This window comes from Macrotis lagotis, chromosome 3, assembly GCF_037893015.1.
Source record: "Macrotis lagotis isolate mMagLag1 chromosome 3, bilby.v1.9.chrom.fasta, whole genome shotgun sequence".
NCBI lineage: Eukaryota > Metazoa > Chordata > Mammalia > Peramelemorphia > Peramelidae > Macrotis > Macrotis lagotis.
This window is the reverse complement of record NC_133660.1, coordinates 193,877,668-193,897,378: the sequence shown is the minus strand read 5'-3', so window position 1 is coordinate 193,897,378 and position 19,711 is coordinate 193,877,668. Positions and strand designations below refer to the sequence as shown.

General features: G+C 36.0%; 1 pseudogene; it reads left to right on the top strand.

Annotated features, from left to right (window-relative positions):
• The window catches only part of LOC141519289 (sodium-dependent phosphate transport protein 2B-like), a 42,926-nt pseudogene that overhangs the window by 11,279 nt on the left and 11,936 nt on the right, over positions 1-19,711 (top strand).

Genomic DNA, 19,711 nt, shown 5'->3' with positions numbered 1-19,711 from the left:
TCTTAAGGACCTATTTTGCAAATCTGAGCCTAACCACAGAGTACAAAATATGGGTATTTAGTTATAGTTTGAAATATTTTTAGAAAGAAAACCAGAACTAAATAAGTTATTTACATCTCAGCCACCCCAAACAACAGAAGGAGTGAATAAATACAGACAGCAATAGTAAAAGAAACTCTTTTCTTTCTAAATGTGCAAAAGGAGACAGGGTGAAAGTAGAAATCTGAAGAGAAATCAGTGAAGAGATGGTAAGGGGGCATCAAGGACAAAACCTGGCAACAAACTGCCTAGAGGTTCTTTTATAGGCCCATAGTATAGTATTGGAATGTAAATGTAAGGAGAAAAGGAAAACAAATTTTAGAGAAGAGTGAGTTAAACAAGGGGGAAATCTGATTAACAACAATGAGGGAAAAGTGACCTCTGTGGTATGAGAAAGAGAAGAGCCTACAGAATGGGTAAGGACATACAGGGAAAGACACAAGAGAAGAAGAAAAAAGGTTTTTGGAGGTTGGAGATCATTCCATTGCTGGATTCTCCTTTGGGTGAGTGAGATTATTGCCTGGGAAAAATGTGACTCAATAAAGTTTCAGGCAGAACATGACAGATTTCATGTCAAAGATCAACTCTGACCCAGAAGAAATTTTAGGGACAAAAAGATGTATTTAAGTATTATTGTGATTGGCAGAAGCTAAGGGGAAAGAAAGCTTAAAGGCACTTATTCCTAAGCAACTTAAACAACATAAACAACCCAAACAACATAAGCAACCAAAGCCACCATGAGAAGATGAGCAATAAGAGAAAATGTAGGAGCAAAAGAGGGAATTATGCTCCATAAGAGTGGACTAGCTTCAAAGAAGACAAGCAAGCCAACTGAGAAATGAGTGAACTTTTAAGGACTTAGGGAGACAAGGGAGATGTAGGTGGGGGTGGGTAGGAGAGAGCAGAGGATGAGGTAATGAAAAATATGTTGATGAGGGGCAGAAGCACAAACTCTTAATTCTTTCAGGCCAGGACAGAGATCTTTGTTTTGTTGATAAGAAGGGGTTTAAAGTTAAAGTTGACCTCATCTCAATAACCTGAACAATAAGATTGGGGTAGGAGAAGACACATGGTCAATACAGAGGGTACAGTATCAATAATTATAAAGCATATTTCTCTAATTTTTTCTCTACTTCAAGATGAGGACTATACACTGCTGAAGTTGTTCATTGAGGGAAGGGGACTTTATAGCTGAAATCCTTGGGGTATTTGGCATCTGGAAGAATTAACAGAGCATGGAACCAGAGAGATTTCTAAACAAATGTAGGAAATGAAAGGTCTAAAAGAAGGTATTGATCAGTGGGGGAAATTTTGAAAAAAAAATATCTTGGAAAGCTTTGATTGTATGAAAAAAAGAGGGCAGATGATTATAGGGGCCATGATCCAGAGGATGAGGGTGAAATTAAAAACTAATGAGCAGAACTAGTTGAAAGGGAGGAGAGGAAGGAGGAATCTTTCTGACTGAGAGTCAAAAAAATAAAGTGGTAGAAATATGTAAACAGAAAAAAAAAAAACAAGAGAGAGAAACTATTAAAACCCTAAAGGACAATAACATGGTGGAGGAGAAGAAAGTCAGTGCAACAGATTTACCTTAAAAAAGATTAAAGTAACTAAAGTATAATGCAGTATTTACAGGAGAGTACAGGAGACCTTTTCCTGGCCCTGGGAGGCTGTGAATCATAGACCTGGGTTGCAGTCCCAGGACAAGGAGGAGCACTAGAACACAAGAAACAGGACCCAGGTCGCAGTTCCAGGGCTAAATAGCATCCTTATCGTTATTCACAGATCATAGCACAGGTCAGGAGAGTAGCAAGTACATTTCTCCTTAGATCATAGCATTTTGGAAGAACTTAAAACTTAGAAGTCCCAGACCTAGCTCTGAAAACAGCTGCACAAAAAAAAAAAATCTAAATCCCCCCCCCCCATCCTGGAAGCAGAGCCCCACTTCACTTTAGCGTAGTTAAAAGTCAAAAAATATGGCAGAAAATGAGCAAACAACAACAACAAAAAGATATTCTGATCATAGAAAGCTATTATGGTAACAGTAAGATCAGAGCACAAACTCGGAAGACAACAAAATCAAGACTGCTGTATCCAAAACTTCAAAGACAAATGTGAACTGCTCTTATACCCAAAAAAGAATTCCTGGAAAAAAAAATCAAAAAAAGTTTTAAAACTCTTTTTTTTCTTCTTTTGTTTTTTTAGGTTTTTTTGCAAGGCAAATGGGGTTAAGTGGCTTGCCCAAGGCCACACAGCTACATAATTATTAACTGTCTGAGACCAGGTTTGAACCCAGGTACTCCTGACTCTAGGGCAGGTGCTTTATTCACTGCACCACCTAGCCACCCCGGTTTTAAAACTCTTAAGAGAGGTAGAGGAAAAAGGGGGAAAAGAAATGAGAATCATGGAAAATCATTTTTAAAAATGAGTTAACTTGGTAAAGGAAGCACAAAAAATACTGAATAAAATATGCATTAAAAAATGAATGGTTAAAAAAAGGCACAAAATCCTATGAGGAGAGGAATGACATAAAAAGCAGAATTGGTCAAATGGAAAAAAGATTTTTTAAAAAAAATAAATCATTGAAGAATGCCTTATAAAGTAGAATTTTGCCAGTTGAAAAAGGAGATACAAAAGTTCAATGAAGAAAATCATTCCTTAAAAATTAGAATTATGGACCAATGTTGGAAGGCAGTTGAGAGATCTGGGACACCTAATACTTTGTTGATGGATCTGTGAACCCATCCAACCTTTCTGGAGAGCATTTTGGAATTATGCCCAAAGAGCAATAAAGATGTGCATACCCTTAGATCCAACAATACCTTGTCTATACCCTGAATAGATCATAAAAAAGGGTAAAAACATCCCTTGTATAAAAATATTCATAGCAGCTCTGTTTGTGGTGGCAAAGAACTGGAAATTGAGTGAATGTCCTTAAATTGGGGAATGGTTTAACAAACATTTTGGAACACTATTGTTCTATTAGAAACCAGGAGGGATGGAAATTCAGTGAAGCCTGGAAGGATTTGCATGAACTGATACTGAGTGAGATGAGCAGAACCAGTAGAACATTGTACACTGTAACAGCAACATGGGGGTGATGATGAATCTTAATGGACTTGCTCATTCCATCAGTGCAATAATCAGGGACAATTCTGAGCTATCTGCAATAAAGAATATCATCTGTATCCAGAGAAAGAACTGTGGAGTTTGAACAAAGACCAAGGACTATTACTTTTAATTAAAAAAAAAATTATCTTATTATGTAATTTTGCTATCTCTTATTTTTTTCCAAAAGGAAAAAAAAGGTGTTTCTCAACACATTCAATTTAGATCAGTGTATAGCATGGAAACAATTAAAGACTGTCAGACTGTCTTCTGTGGGAGGTGGGGGAGGAGGGAAATGAGATTGGGGGAAAAATTGTAAAATTCAAAAATAAATAAATAAATTAGAATTATGCAAATGGAAACTAATGACTCCATGAAGCTAGAAACAATAAAATAAAAAAGAAGAAAAAATAGATGAAAAGATGAAATATCTTGTTGTAAAAACAACTGAGCTGGAAAATAGATCAAAGAGTGATATTTAAAGAATTTTTGGACCACTTGAAAAACCATGATCAAAAAAGAATCTACATATCACATTTCAAGGAATTACAAGGAAAAATTGTTCTGATAGTGTAGAAACAGGGTAAAGTAGAAATTGAAAGAATCCACTGGTTACTTCTTGAAAAAGTTCCCAAAATAAAAACTCCCAAGAATATCATAATGAAATTCTAAGCTCCCAGGTCAAGGAGAAAATAGCACAGGCAGCCAGAAATAAACAATTCAAATATCATAGAACCATTGTTAAGATTACATAAAGAGCAAAAGAGCTAGATTTGCAACCAATAATTACCAGCAAAACTGAATATTTAATAAAATAGAGGACTTTTAAGCATTCTTAATGAAGACTAGAACTAAAAAAAAATTCAACATTCAAATATAAATTAAGAGAAACATAAAAAAACAAACAGGAAAAAGAAACAAGAGATTCAGTAAATTTAAACTTATATGAGAAGATGATAGAGTTTATTTTCATTTTTAGGGCATTTAGAAGGAAAAGTCCAGAGGGCATGACAGGATGTGAGTTATATATGATAGATGATTATCTAAAAAATAAAATTAAGGGATGAGAAAAAGTAATACTCCAGGGGAAGGGGAAAGGAATGGGAGAATGGGAGAAAATATCCTACATAAAAGAGGTGTGAGAGCTTTTACATCAGAGAAAAGCATGGGGAACAAAAGAGGATTTGAATCTTAGTCTTATTGCAATTGGCTTGGAGGGAATAAATAATATAATACACTCAGGCAATAAATCTATCTTGCCCAATTTGAAAGTAGTTGGGGAATAGGATAAGAGAAGTGGGAGGTGAGATTGGGGAAGATGGTATTTAGAAGCAAAACACTTAGGGTGAAAGGAGAGAGAGAGAGAGAATAGAGTAAATGGGAAAATATAGGATGGAGAGAAAAATACACAATAATCATAACTGTAAAAAAAATTTCACAGCAAATTTCTATGATAAAAGAATCATTTCTCAAATATATAGAGAACTGAATCAAATTTAGAAAAATAAGAGCCATTTTCCAATTGATAAACAGTCAGGATATGAACAAGCAGTTTGCAGATGAAGTAATCAAAGCTACCCATAGTTGTACAGAAAAAATCATCTAAATCACTATTGATCAGAGAAATTAAAATAAGACAACTCTTGAGATTTACCATCCCACACTTATCAGATTTAATTAATATCAAAAAAAAAGGGAAATGACTGTTGTAGGGAATGTGGGAAAATTGAGACACTGATGCACCATTGGAGTTGTGAATTGATTCAACCTTTTGGAAAAATAATTTGGAACTCTGCTCAAAGGACTATAAAAGTTCATATCCTTTGACCCAGCAATAGCACTAACAGGTTTATATCCCAAAGAGATTTTTTTTAAAAGGGAAAGGAACCTATTTATATAAAAATATTTAGAGCAGCTCTTTTTGTGGTGGCAAAGAATTGGAAATTGACAGTAACTCAAAGACTTAATCCTTTTAGACTAGGGATATCAATTAGGGAATAGCTAATAAGTTGTTGCAAATAAATGTTATGGAATACTATTGGTATAAGAAATGACAAGATGATTTCTTGGATTTACACGAACTGGTCCAGAGTAAAATGAACTGAATAGGATGAGCATTGTACAGAATAACAGCAATAATGTACTATGATTTAAATGACTTAGCTATTCTCAGCAACACAATAATTTAAGACAATTCTGAAGAACTTATTTGAAGTGCTATACATTTCCAGAGAAGGAACTGAAGGAAACTGAATTCAGATTGAAACATACTTTTCTTTAAACACCCTTTCCTTTTTCTTTCTTTATTTTTTTTTGCTCTGTGTTTTCTTCTACAAACCTATTAATAAGGAAGTATGTTTTACATGATTGAACATATCAGTTTGCTTACTGCCTTGGGTAGGGAGTCAAGAAGGTTGCAAAAGAGAAATTTTGAACTCAAAACTTAAATGCTAAAAATTGTTTTTACATTTGATTGGGGAATAAATAAAATGTTATCTTAAAAAAACGGAGATTTAGATCAATGGAAGAGACTAGAGAGATTCAGAATCAATAGTACTCAATAACCAGGGCTTGATAAGGTGAAAAATATGTTATCAAGGGAAAAATTTCTATTTGATTTTTTAAAAAACTTGTTGAGAAAAGTAGAAAACTATCTGGCAAAAATTATCCTTAGACAGGTATCACATATGAAGAATGAACTCTTCAATACACATTATAAATGGATACATGATGTTAATATTAAAGAACATACTATTAAAAAAATTAAAGGGGTAAGAGATATATCCTAAACCAAACAAGAGGCAACTACAGAGGATAAAATAGAGCACTGATTATTTGAAACTAAAAAGCTTTTGCACAAAAAATATTAACGCATCTAAAAAAAAAGAAGGGGAAGTGTTGAATGAGGAAAAAAAATCTTTGCGTCAAATTCCTCTGATAAGGGTTTGGCATTCAAGATATATAAACAATTTTGTAAAATTGGCAAAAATAACCATCACACAATTTCTACCAAGAAATGGTTATCATGGGTATATGACTTGTACAACCTATATAAAATTATTTCCTGACATGGGAAGGGGAAGATAAGAGAGAGTGGTAGAAAAATGTGAAACTTAAAAACTTGCAAAACTATGAATACAGAAACTACCTTTGCATGTAATTAGAAAAACTAAATAAAAATTAAAAAAAGAATGGGCAAATGATTTAGACATAATTCATGATATATTATAATCAAATTAGGGGAGCATATAAAAAATTAGCTGAAAATCTATGAATAAGGGAAGAATTTATGATCAAAAAAGAGATAAAGAGGATTGTGGAATATACAATGGATTCTTTTGGTTACATAAAGAGAAATCTATTTTTTCATATACAATACCAATTCAGCCAGAATTAAAATAAATGCAGGAAACTAAGAGGAAAAAATTGTCAACAGAAAGTTTTTCTGATAAAGGCCTCACTTCTCAAATGAATAGGGAACTGAGCCATAAGAACCATTCCCTAATTGATAAATAGTCATAATATATGAACAGGAAGATTTCAGAAGAAATCAAAGCTATCAATACTCTCTTGAAAAATGCTTTTAAGTCACTATTGATTAGAGAAATGGAAATTAAAGCAACTCTCAAACTCAAAGAGTTTTTCCATATTTGACGGAAAAGCAAAAGTGACAAATGCTGGAAAGGATATGGAAAAGCAGGGATATAATGTATTATCGATGATGTGAACTGCTCCAACCATTCTGAAAAGCAATTTGGAAGTATGCCCATAGATCTATAAAAACTATGCATTCTCTTTAATCTAGCAATACCACTACTAGATCTGTATCTCAGAGAGATTAAAGGAAAAGTTTATGTACTACAGCTCTTTTTGTAATGGCAAGGAATTGGAAATTGAGGGATACCTATCAATTGGGGAATGGCTGAATAAATTATGATATAAAATAATGATGAAATATTATTGTTCTATAAGAAATGACAAGCAGGATGGTTTCAAAAAAACTTGACAAGGGGGGCGGAGCCAAAATGGCGACAAGAAAGGGTCAAGTCTTAGGCGCTCTCTGATAAAACTTATAAACTAAGGACTCTAACTAAACTTTCGAGAGACAGAACCCACAAAGGGACCCAGTGAGGCAGTTCTCCTACTCAAGGTAACGTGGAAAAGAGCAGAAAGGCTCTGCTCCCCAGGGCCGGAGGGGCAGCCCGCCAGAGGGGTGGCCTGCCAGAGCGAAAGAATTTCAGCCTCCCGGAGGCAGCCCCAGGGTGCTGGGAGCCGCAGCTCACAGCAGCCGGGGAGTCTCCTGAGCTACACCCTGGGGAGCACTGGGCACAAAGTGGGGGAACAGCAGGGGCCTCTGCCAGAGCGAGCACATGGAGCCCAGCCCTCAGGACACACAGGGAGTAGCCCAGATCCGGAAACAGAAGCAGGAGTCCCCAGGGCATGAGCCCATTGAGCTGAGGGAGGGGAGTGAAGAAAGACTGCTGAGCTCTATCTTCTGCCTCTGGAACAGGACTCTGGGGCTCTGACCACATTCAGATCCTGATCGCAGTCTAGCCACCCCCCCCCATAGAACAGCAGGGGCCCCCTCCACCTCAGCCCCATGGCAGAGGGGGGGCACTTATGGTCATTCACAGACCAGGAGGGAGGACAGAGCCTCACATGCTGAGACCCTTCTGGGAGTGTCCCAAAAGCTCAGGAAGCACCCCAAAAACAGGCCCAGGCTGGGAAAATGAGCAAGCAGAGAAATAAGAGGAACACCATTGAGAAATATTTTGCAAATGAGCCCAAGAAGGATCAAAATATTCAGTCTAAAGATGAGGAAGCACAAGCTCCTGCATCTAAAGACTCCAAGAAAAACAGAAATTGGGCTCAGGCTATGACAGAGCTCCAAAAAGACTTTGAAAATTAAATGAGGGAGTTGGAAGAAAAACTGGGAAAAGAAAGGAGAGAGATGCAGGAAAAACATGAAAATGAAGTCAGTAGCTTAGTCAAGGAAATCCAAAAAAATGCTGAAGAAAATAGCATGCTAAAAACCAGCTTAGGTCAAATGGATAAAACAGTTCAAAAAGTTATTGAGGAGAAGAATGCTTTAAAAAGCAAAACTGGTCAGATGGAAAAAGAGATAAGAAAACTCTCTGAGGAGAACAAATCCTTCGGACAAAGAATAGAATTCAGGGAGATTGATGAATTTACCAGAAATCAGGAATCAATACTTCAAAACCAAAAAAATGAAAAATTAGAAGAAAATGTGAAATATCTCATTGAAAAAAACAACTGATATGGAAAACAGACTTAGGAAAGATAATTTAAAAATTATTGGAATAACTGAAAGTAATGATCAGGAAAAGAACCTTGACATCATTTTCAAAGATTGACTACAGGAAAATTGCCCTGATATTCTAGAAGCAGAGGGCAAAATAGAAATGGAGAGAATCCACCGATCCCCCTGAAAAAGAGATCCCAAAAAACCAACCCCTAGGAATATTATAGCCAAGTTCCAGAACTCCCAAGTCAAAGAGAAAATATTACAAGCAGCCAGAAGGACACAGTTCAAATATCGTGGAGCTGCAGTCAGGATCACACAGGACTTAGTAGCAGCTACATTGGAAGCTCATAGGGCTTGGAATATAATATAACTGAAGGGAAAAGAGCTTAGAATGCAGCCAAGAATAAACTACCCAGCAAGGCTGAATGTCCTCTTCCAGGGAAAAAGATGGACTTTCAATGAACCAGGGGAATTTCAAATGTTCCTGTTGGAATGGCCAGAACTGAACAGAAGGTTTGATCTTCAGATACAGGACTCAGGTAAAGCATAGAGATTGGAGAAGGGGAAAATATGAGGGACTTAATGATGATGAACTGCATGTATTCCTGCATAGAAAAATGACACTGATAATACTCATATGAACCTTCTCAGTTAATAGAGCATGTAGGGGGAGCTTTTATAGTTGAAGCACAGGAGAAAGCTGAATTCGAAGATAAAATATGGTGTAAAAATGGAGTCAATAGGAAAAAGGGGAAATGTAATGGGAGAAAGAAAAAGGAGAGGGAGAATAGGCCAAGATATTTCATATAATAAGATTTTTCTTTATTACAATGAGCTATTGCAATGATATGGAAGGGGGGAGGCAAGGGGGAATGAGGGAACCTTTGCTCTCATCAGAGGTAGCTAGGAGAGGAAACAGTATATATACTCAATGGGGTATAGACATCTGGAGTAAGAAGGAGGGGGGAGCAGGGGGAAGGGGGGGATGTGAATAAAGGAGGAGAGGATGGACCATGGGGGAAGAGTGGTCAGATATAACACATTTTTTTTTTACTTCTTGCAAGGGGCTGGGACTGGATGGCCTGCCCAGGACCATAGGGCCAGGTGGATTCTGGGCCTAAGGGGTGGTATGGGGACTCAGGGCCTCTTGGCCCCAGGACCAGGGATCTGTCTGCTGTGCCACTCAGCGACCCTACAGAAGAGCCAGAGTGAAAGGAGAGAGAAAATATAGTACATGGTAGTGGAGAAATAAGAAAGGAGGGAGTTGCGATCAGCAATGGCAATGTTGGAAAAATATGGAAGTAACTTTTGTGATGGACTTATAAAGCATGTGATCCACCCATGACAGAGTTGATGGTGTTGGAACAAAGACTGAAGCACATTTTTTATTATTATTATTTGGGGGAGGGTGCAGGGCAAATGGGGCTGGGTGGCCTGCCTGGAGATGCATAGCAAGGTGATCATTGGTTGTCTGAGACCGGATTTGGACCCAGGTGCTCCTGGCTCAAGGGCCAATGCTCTGTCTGCCACCTAGCCACCCCTTACTATTATTACTATTTTATTTTATTTTGGGTGGTTTTTTTTTCTTCTTTTTGGTTTTTGCAAGGCAGTGGGGATCGGGTAGCTTGCATGTCACATAGCTGGGTGATTGTTGGGTTTAGGAGGCTGGATATGGGCTCGGGTGCTCGTGGCTCCAGGGCTGGTGCTTTGTCCATTGCGCCACCTGGCCATACCTACAATTATTACTATTATTTTTTAATTTTAATTTTTTTTCTTTCCCCTTTACTTTATCACTCAAGCAAGTTTATATTTATGAGGGGGTATTTCGTTTACTCTTAAATAAGAATATTTTATTAATGTAAAAAAATTTGTACAAAATGAGAATAAAAAAATAAAATATTAAATATCAAAAAAAAATTTGACAAGGCCTATAGGAATTGATTCAGAGAGAAAGGAGCAAAACCTGGAGATGATTGTACATAGAAGTAGCAATATTATAATAATATTTACCTTAGCTACTCTCTTCTATACAATGATCCAAGATAATTCCAGACCTATGACAAAAAAATGCTATCCACCTCCAGAGAGGAAACTGATGAACTCTGAGAGCAGATGGAAACATATTTTTTCCACTTTCTTTTATCTTTCTTTAAAAAAGTTTATTTCAACTTGAGTAATAGGGAAAATATTTTGAAAGATTTCATATGTATAACTGATATATTATTTGCTTTCTCAAAGGGAAGAGTTTAGAATTCAAAATTTTAAAAAATCTTTAAATAAATTAAGATAAGCAAATTGGTAGAAATGCACAAAAAATGCCAATAGTGTTGGAGGGATTGTGGGAAAATAGCCAGACTAATATATTATTGTTGGGGCAGTGAAATGGGACAAACATTTTGGTGAATAATTTGAAATTATGCAAATTAAGTGACTCACGTGTTCATACCCTTTGAACCAGAGACTCTATTCACAGTTAGGAAATTCACGGTTAGAGAATTCACGGTTAGGAAAAATTCTTCATATTCTCTAAAAATCATAATAACACTTTTTATAATAGCTAGGAATCAAAAACACAGTAGATGCCCATCACTTGGGGAAAAGGCTAACATGAATCTAATTGAATACTACTGGGCTATAAAAAATGATGCATTTCATAAATGATAAATTCAGGGAAAGTTAAAGATAGATAAATCTCTATGTGTATGTGTGTATCTATGTACTGATGCAGAATGAAGTAAGCATAGAAGAAAATATTCATAGTAACTATAACAAAAAGCAGGAAAAATAACACATTTAAAAACCAAAAGTAATTATAACACTCAAACAGGATTCAAATGAAGGAGGTAAAGTCCCCTACCCATCTATTGGTAGAGGTGGGAGGGTCTACAGGTATTAAACACTCCACATGTTTTAAGACTTTCTTAACATATTGATCAGTTATGTTGATTCCCCCCCTTCTAAACACCCCACTATTTGTCATCTGTGATGTAAGAAACAGAAAAGATAAAGTTTAGTTAAAATTAAAGCAATTATTAGGACCTATTTGCTTAATTTATGCCAATAAAACTGAATTAAATATATATATAAAAATAAAACTCTAAATTAAATGGATGAATATTTATAAAAATGTAAATTGTCCAAATTAATAGAAGAAGAAACAAAAGACTTAAATAATCCTGTCTTAGAAAAGAAAATTTAATAAGCTCCAAATAAGCTTCATAAGAGTAAAAAAACAAGGACTAGATAATTTAGAAATTAATACTATAAAACATTAAAATAATAATTCCAATGTTATGTAAGCAACTTGAAAAAATGAACAAAGGAAGCCTATCAAATTCCTTCTATTACACAAATACCTTTTTGATACCTAAATCAAGGAGAGTCAAAACAGAGAAAACTGGAGGGCAATTTTCCTAATGAACATTGATACAAAAATTTTAAATAAACTGCTATCAAGGAGAAAACAGCAATATATCACATAGATCATATTCTGTGTCCAGTGGGATTTATACCAGGAATGCAGGACTGATTCAGTATTAGAAAAGCTATCATATCAATAACAAAGCCAATGAAATCATTTGATTATCTCAATAGATACAGAAAAAACTTGACAAAATACAACCATCCAGGGGTGGCTAGGTAGCAGAGTGGATAGTGCACCAGCCCTGGAGTCAGGAGGACCTGCATTCAAATCCAGCTTCAGACACTTAATAATTACCTTGCTGTGTGGCCTTGGGCAAGCCACTTAACCCCATTTGCCTTTGCCTTGCAAAAAAAAAAAACCTTAAAAAAATACATCCATCCTTCCTATTAACAATAGATAAAATAGAGCTTTTCTTAAAATGCTAAGTAGTAACTATCTTAAAAAAAAGCAAGCATTATCTATAATGGAGATGAGTTAGAAGCCTTTCCAATAAGATCAAGAGTGAAGCAAGGATATCCATTATTGCCATTATTATTCAGTATTGTACTAAAAGCAGGAAAACATAGGAAAAGAAAAGAAATAGAAGGAATAAACCTAAGCAAAAATGAAACATAATTAAACTTTTTGCAAATGATATGACATACTTAGAGAACCTTAGAGAATTAACTAATAAACTAGTCAAAAAAAATTAACAACTTTCATGAAGTTGCAGGAAATAAAAAAATCCACATTATCATAAGACCAACAAAATCTATCAGGAAGAGATAGAAAGAGAAATTCCATTTAAAATAACTCAGACAGTATAAAATACTTGAATATTCACCTGCTAAGACACACCCAGAAACTATATGAACACAATTACATAACATACTTCATATAAATTCAGATCTAAAATATTAGAGAAATACTATTTGCTTATGGGTAGGCCAAGCTAATATAACAAATACAACTACACTACCCAAATTAATTTATTTATTAAATTTCATATCAATCAAACTACCAAAAATTATTTTGTACTAGAAAAAAGTAATAAAGTTCATCTGGAGGAACAAAATGTCAAGAATATCATGGAAATCAATTTAAAAAAGATGGCCTAGCACTAGCCTATATAAAACAATATAACAAAATGGCAATCATAAGGGAAAAAGTGGTTAGGGTCACAAAATACAGAAGTAAATGAGCAGAATAACTTTGTGTTTGATAAAACCAAAGATTCCAGCTATTACGGCAAGAATTCGCTATTTGTCAAAAGCTTATGAGAAAACTGGAAAGCTCAAAATGTGTACATAAAAGATGATATCCTAAGTAAATTAGAAGGTAATAGAAAAAAAATTACCTGTCAGATCTATGGATAAGAGAATGTACCAAAAGAGAGGGTCATAAGATATAAAATGTATAATTTTGATTACATTAAATTGATAAAGTTTTTTCCACAAACAAAACTAATGCAGACAAAATTAGGAGAAAAATAGGAACCTGGAAGGAGAGGTGGCAATTGATATGTTTCTCAGAAAAAAGATATCTATGTAGGGGACTGAGCCAAATTTATGAAAATAAGATCTATTCTTCAAATGATAAATAGTCATAAAATATGCACAGGGAGATTGTGGAATAAGAAATCATAGCTATCAATAGTCATATGAAAAAATACTCCAAATCAGCCTGATAAAAGAAATGCAAATTAGAACAACTCTGAAGTATCACTTCACAACAATGACAAAAAAGAAAAATGACACATGAAAAAGTGATGTGGAAAAGCATGGAGACTAATGTACTGTTGGTAGAATTGTAAATTAGCCCAACCATTCTAGAGAAGAATTTGTAACTATGCATAAAGGGCCATAATATACTCAATGGGGTATAGACATCTGGAGTAAGAAGGAGGGGGGAGCAGGGGGAAGGGGTGGGGATGTGAATAAAGGAGGAGAGGATGGACCATGGTGGGACAGTGGTCAGATATAACACATTTTCTTTTTTACTTCTTGCAAGGGGCTGGGATTGGAAGGCCTGCCCAGGACCATAGGGCCAGGTGGATTCTGGGCCTAAGGGGTGGTATGGGGGCTCAGGGCTTCTTGGCCCCAGGACCAGGGATCTGTCTGCTGCGCCACTCAGCGACCCTACAGCAGAATCAGAGTGAAAGGAGAGAGAAAATATAGTACATGGTAGTGGAGAAATAAGAAAGGAGGGAGTTGCAATCAGCAATGGCAACGTTGGAAAAATATGGAAGTAACTTTTGTGATGGACTTATCATAAAGAATGTGATCCACTCACGACAGAATTGATGGTGTTGGAACAAAGACTGAAGCACATTTTTTGTTATTATTATTATTTGGGGGAGGGTGCAGGGCAAGTGGGGCTGGTTGGCCTGCCTGGAGCCACATAGCAGAATGATCTTTGGGTGTCTGAGGCCGGATTGGGACCCAGGTGCTCCTGGCTCAAGGGCCAATGCTCTGTCAGCCACCCAGCCACCCCTACTATTATTACTATTTTATTTTATTTTGGGTCTTTTTTCTTTCTTTCTTCTTTTTGGTTTTTGCAGGGCAGTGGGGATCAGGTGGCTTGCATGTCACATGGCTGGGTGATTATTGGGTTTACGAGGCTGGATATGGACTCGGGTGCTCGTGGCTCCAGGGCTGGTGCTTCGTCCATTGCACCACCTGGCCATACCTACAATTATTACTATTATTTTTTTATTTTAATTTTTTTCTCTCCCCTTTACTTTTTCGCCCAAGCAAGTCTATCTATATTCATGGGGGAGGGGTATTTTGTTTACTTGTAAACAAGTACATTTTATTAATGTAAAAAAAATTTGTATGAAATGAGAATAAAAAAATTTAAAAAAAAAGAATATTCAAGAACATTGGAGCCTCCACACTTGGTCTCTAACATCAAAGTCCCAAATGTGCTCAACAGAAAAGAATAAAATAAATTCCTTTCATCCATAACCAATCAATTAATATATATTTCCTCAGTGTTTAACAAAGCTAGATACTATGTTAAGTGCTGAGGATTAAAATAAAATGGAAAAGAGTCCCTATCTTTAAAAAAAAAACTATACATACCCTTTGACCCAGTAACACTGCTTCTACACAACTATATCAAAAGAGATCACAGAAAAAGGAAAAAGAACCATATGAAAAAAATAATTTACAGTGTTTCTTTTTGTAGTGGCAAAGAATTAGAAACTGAAAAAGATATTCATCAGTTGGGGAATGACTGAATAAGTTGTGGCATATGATTATTAGTAAAAGAAATGAGGGGCACCTAGGAGGTGCAGTGGATAGAGCACCAGCCCTGGAGTCAGGACATCCTGAGTTCAAATGTGACCTCAGACACTTAATAATAACCTAGATGTGTGACCTTGGGCAAGTCACTTAACCCCATTGCCTTGCAAAAGTCAAAAAAAAATGAGGAAGGAGATGGTTTCAGAAAAACCTGAGAAGACATATGAATTGATGCAAAGTGAAGTAACTATAACCAGGAAAACATTGTAGACAAGTACAAAAATATTGTAATGATGCATAACTGTGAAAGACTTAACTACTCCCATCAATGTAATGATCCATGACAATTTTAAAAGACTCAGGATGAAAAATGCAATCTGCCTCTAAAAAGAAAATTGTTGTATTCCCACAGCAAATTGAAGTATTTTTCTTTTTTTTTCTTCTTTTTTTCTTTTTTTCAAAATTTGGCAAATGTGGAACTATGTTTTTCATGCCTTCAAAAATATAGTGGTTAACATATCTTCTCAATTCAGGAAGTAGAGGAAAGAGAGAAGATAATATGAAAATGAAAATAAAAATTATTTTTTAAAAATAGTTAAAACAGTAGTACTGGGTGAAACATGAAACTGAATTAACCTTCAAAAGGTAAACCAAAAATTATAATAAAGGAATGAAGAAACAAGAATTTATTACGCAACTACTATGTACTAGGCCTTGTGCTATTATCCACTTGATAAATCTCATTTAATCCTGATGACAATCCTGTGAGAAATGTGTAATTATCTTTTATAGCTGAGGAAACAGAGGCAGAGAGAGGTTGAGTGATTTGCTTGTGTTTACACAGCCAGGAAGTCAAAGACTTTGTTTAAATTCAGATCTTCCTGATTCTAGGCACAGCTCTCTCTCCAGTGCGTCATTTCTCTATTTAATAGCTGTATAATACATAATATTATATATGCAATTATGTAATAATAACTAGCATTTATGATTTGGGCCAAAATGTAGCTTTAATATTTACAAAACACTTTATAAATATTGTCTCCTTTTATCCTCACAACAACTCTGAGTCGTAGGTACTGTTATTAAGTGACTTGCCCAGGATAGCAAAGGTAGTTTACATCTGAGGCTGAATTGGAGCTCCAGTCTTCTAAATTCCAAATTACAGTGCCCTGTCCACCTTGCTACCATGGCAAGTCAACTAAGGTGCATTGGGAAGACCAAGGACTTTACTGCTTATTATCTCTATGACAGTGAGCAAAGTCACTTATCTTTTCTCAATTTCCTTATCTGTGAAAATAATTTCCTCAGTTCTAAAATTATGATCCTCTCTTTCACTTGATCCCTGATAAGAGGAAAATAAGTCCTTGTGACTGCTTGGGACAGTCATAAAAGTGTGTGTGCTGGAGTTGAGGGGAAACCAGGACACCTAGTCACCACTCCCAACTCTGCTGCCTACTCCTAACTGATCTTGCTTGAGCAAATTTCAAGGTTTCCTTGTTTGTGAAATGGAATCATTAACAATCTGGTCTGTTTACTTCATAGAAGTAGTACCCCTAGCCACAAAAGAACTTTTATATCTGAAGCTCCACAGCAGTGCAAAGAGAGGATGATATTATGGTGATGTATGTAGGCAATGCCATCTTTTTTTCCCCATTTTCACTGTGGTTTCACTGATGTGTGGGGAAACTTCTAAAGTGGGGCCACATGGTTTCACTGTGCTTTCATCCTTTCACTGATGTGTGGGAAAACTTCTAATGTGGAAACCTTCCAATACTGATGCTGATCAGCAACTCCTGCAGTGGCTTGGTTCATTGTGTCAAGTGATTTTGCTCATGGTCCTATAACTAAGATGGGACAAATCTTGGTCTTCCTCACTTCCAAGTTAATCTTTCTCATTCCGTACATAGCAAGCATTTTAATGCTATGCATTGAATTAACTGTCTTATCACTTTCTTTGGGTTTTCTCCTTCCTCTAGGGCTTTTGTAGGAGCTATTGTTCATGATTTGTTTAACTGTTTGTCAGCATTAGTACTGCTGCCTTTGGAAATGGTCACAGACTTCCTCTACCATCTCACTGACATAGTGAATTGTTTTCATAACAATAGTGGAGATGATGCCCCTGAACTCTTGAAAATTATCACATGTCCCTTCACAAACCTCATCATCCAGGTGAATATCAAGATTCACTGTTATTTTAAATCTGAGTCATTAAGAGGGAAAATAGCATTTGTGATGACCTCGGTTCCCTTGAAGAGTAGTTACAAACCTCCTCTCCTAATCTGATAGTACTAGTTGCATCTTATTTCATTACCTAGGCAAGGGGAGTGGAGAAGCAAACACTGAGTTGTTTCAAGCACCAAGTTGTTAGAGTTTTGTACTTTACCCCCACTTTGGCCAAAGGAGAGACCAATTGTTGCACCATTTTGTGCTTGTTGATTTTTTAAAATGCTGTTAACTGGATAGATAGTATTGCTCTTCAGAACAAATGTAAAAGGAATTTTTTTTTCCCCCAAGGATACTTCATTTCAAAAGCAGTCCATCAATAAGCATTTATTAAAACCCAATCATGGACCAGGCACTCAGGGATACAAAGACAAAAAAAAAAGATCTTCATTGACCTCAAAGGCCCTGACAGTGTATTAGACTGCCTGGATTTGGGCAAAAGGGTTTATCTGGTCTACTTATGGTCAAACTAAAGTGAGGCAAGACCAATTATGTTAAGTGTAGTCCTCTGAAAATAAGACCATTCTGTGTTTCCCTTTTACACCCATTCTGGTTTTCTCTTTTGTGTACTGGAACTCCTAGGAGAGTAACTAATTAACTTTTCACTTAAAAATCATAGTGGAGGAACAGAACTAACTCTTTCCCTCATGTCTGTTACTTTCCTCAGTTGAATAAAGAAATCCTAATTGAAATTGTTTCAGGGAATGAGGCAGTAAGAAACAAGAGTCTAATAAAGATTTGGTGTAAAACTTTTTAAAATGTGGTATCAGAAATTTATTCAAAGAATTGAGAGTACTCTGTTCCTTCTGTGATGTTGAGGAATTGCTAGTGCTATTGGTTTTCTATAAATTTAATGTCCTAGGCCAAAAACTCTAGTCACCCCACCCTAGTTATACCTCAGACTAAGACTCTTCCAAGATACAGATAAAGCAATTGCTTGCCCAGGTCCCCATTCTGGGGAAACACTGCTCAGTCTGTGTAACTCAACTGGTCTTCAGAAGTAATTCAGATGTTCTGTAGGTTCAGCAAATGCTCCATAGACCAAGCAAAAAAGACTTTTCTTGAGATTATGGGGAAGGCGAGAAAGAAAAGAGGGGGAAAGTGTGGATTCACTGGTCAATGGGATCATGTCTTCAGTGCTATAAATTGTAGCTTCACATAATATCATTCTTAGTAACATTTTTTTCCTGTACTGTGTCATCTAGACTTTAACTTCCATTATTGTACCCTCACACGAAAATTGTACCTCTCCCAAGCTTTGTTAGACAGAAGGGAACAAGACCCGGACACTCATGAATATTACATATAAAAAGAACATTGCAAAGTGTCAGTAGAAAATCAACTGGAAACTCAACTCTACTGAATTTTGAACTTCATTCTCAATTTTTGCTATGGAGGCAAGTGCAAGATAAAAGAAAGGTTGGGTAAAGAAGACCTATGAAATACATGTATATGAGACCTGAGATTATGTGACAATCATCAGTAGAGATCAGACTGTTCCTACCCTGTTCTTACAGACTCCTCCTTCTCCTTCTCTATCAGCAAAGGATAGCAATATAGTCCTTGATGTGAGAACTGATAAGATACAATATCCTTGGGAAAGAGAAAGTGACATCACCTACTTATTCTGTGGAAGAGCCAAGTTCTTTACCTGCTGCAAATGAGTTCTTTCCATGCTGGTGATACACGAGGCAGGCAAAGGGCTCAATAAATCTTCATCAGATTTGTCTGGCTTTTTCTGTGACTTTAGTCTGGGCCTGCTTTTATGTCATTTGGAAGAATTAACCCAGAGTCTAAAACAAATCAGAAGGCTCTTTGGAATATAGGATGCTTTAGGAAGGAAAAATGTCAGCTTTTACATGAAATCCTTATATGCAATATAGTCCTTTAGGAAATGGCCTCTGAGGATCAGTTCATCTTTGTTCACATTTGGAAGACAATGTCAATAATTCTAACATTCAAAGGACACCAATAATTCACCTACCAACACTATAGCCCCTTGCATGAGAGTTATAACTTGTCTATCTGAAGTGAAATGTTACTACTATTTTTATAAAAGATATGTGACATTTATGAGGTCACATAACTAGTTAATGGCTGAGTTCATCCTAGGATATTCTTTGCATTAAACCTGACTGATTCTCAGGTACCATTTCTAGCTTGAAAGACGTGCATCAAGTTAAGTACTATTATTATTATTAATATTAATATTTGACAGTGCATTTTTCTTCTCCCTCAGTATTTTTAACTGTCTCCAGTTAGATTTATTTGAGATTCTGAATAGGGGCTATTCTAGTGGGTTTCATTAACTCTTTGATGTTGCTAGAATAAATTCAGAAAATTTCCTGCTTCCCTTCTTTAGTGAGTTGGATGCTTTGCTACACTGAGATCTGAGAAATTTAGTAAAGATTGTGACCAGATCTTGGT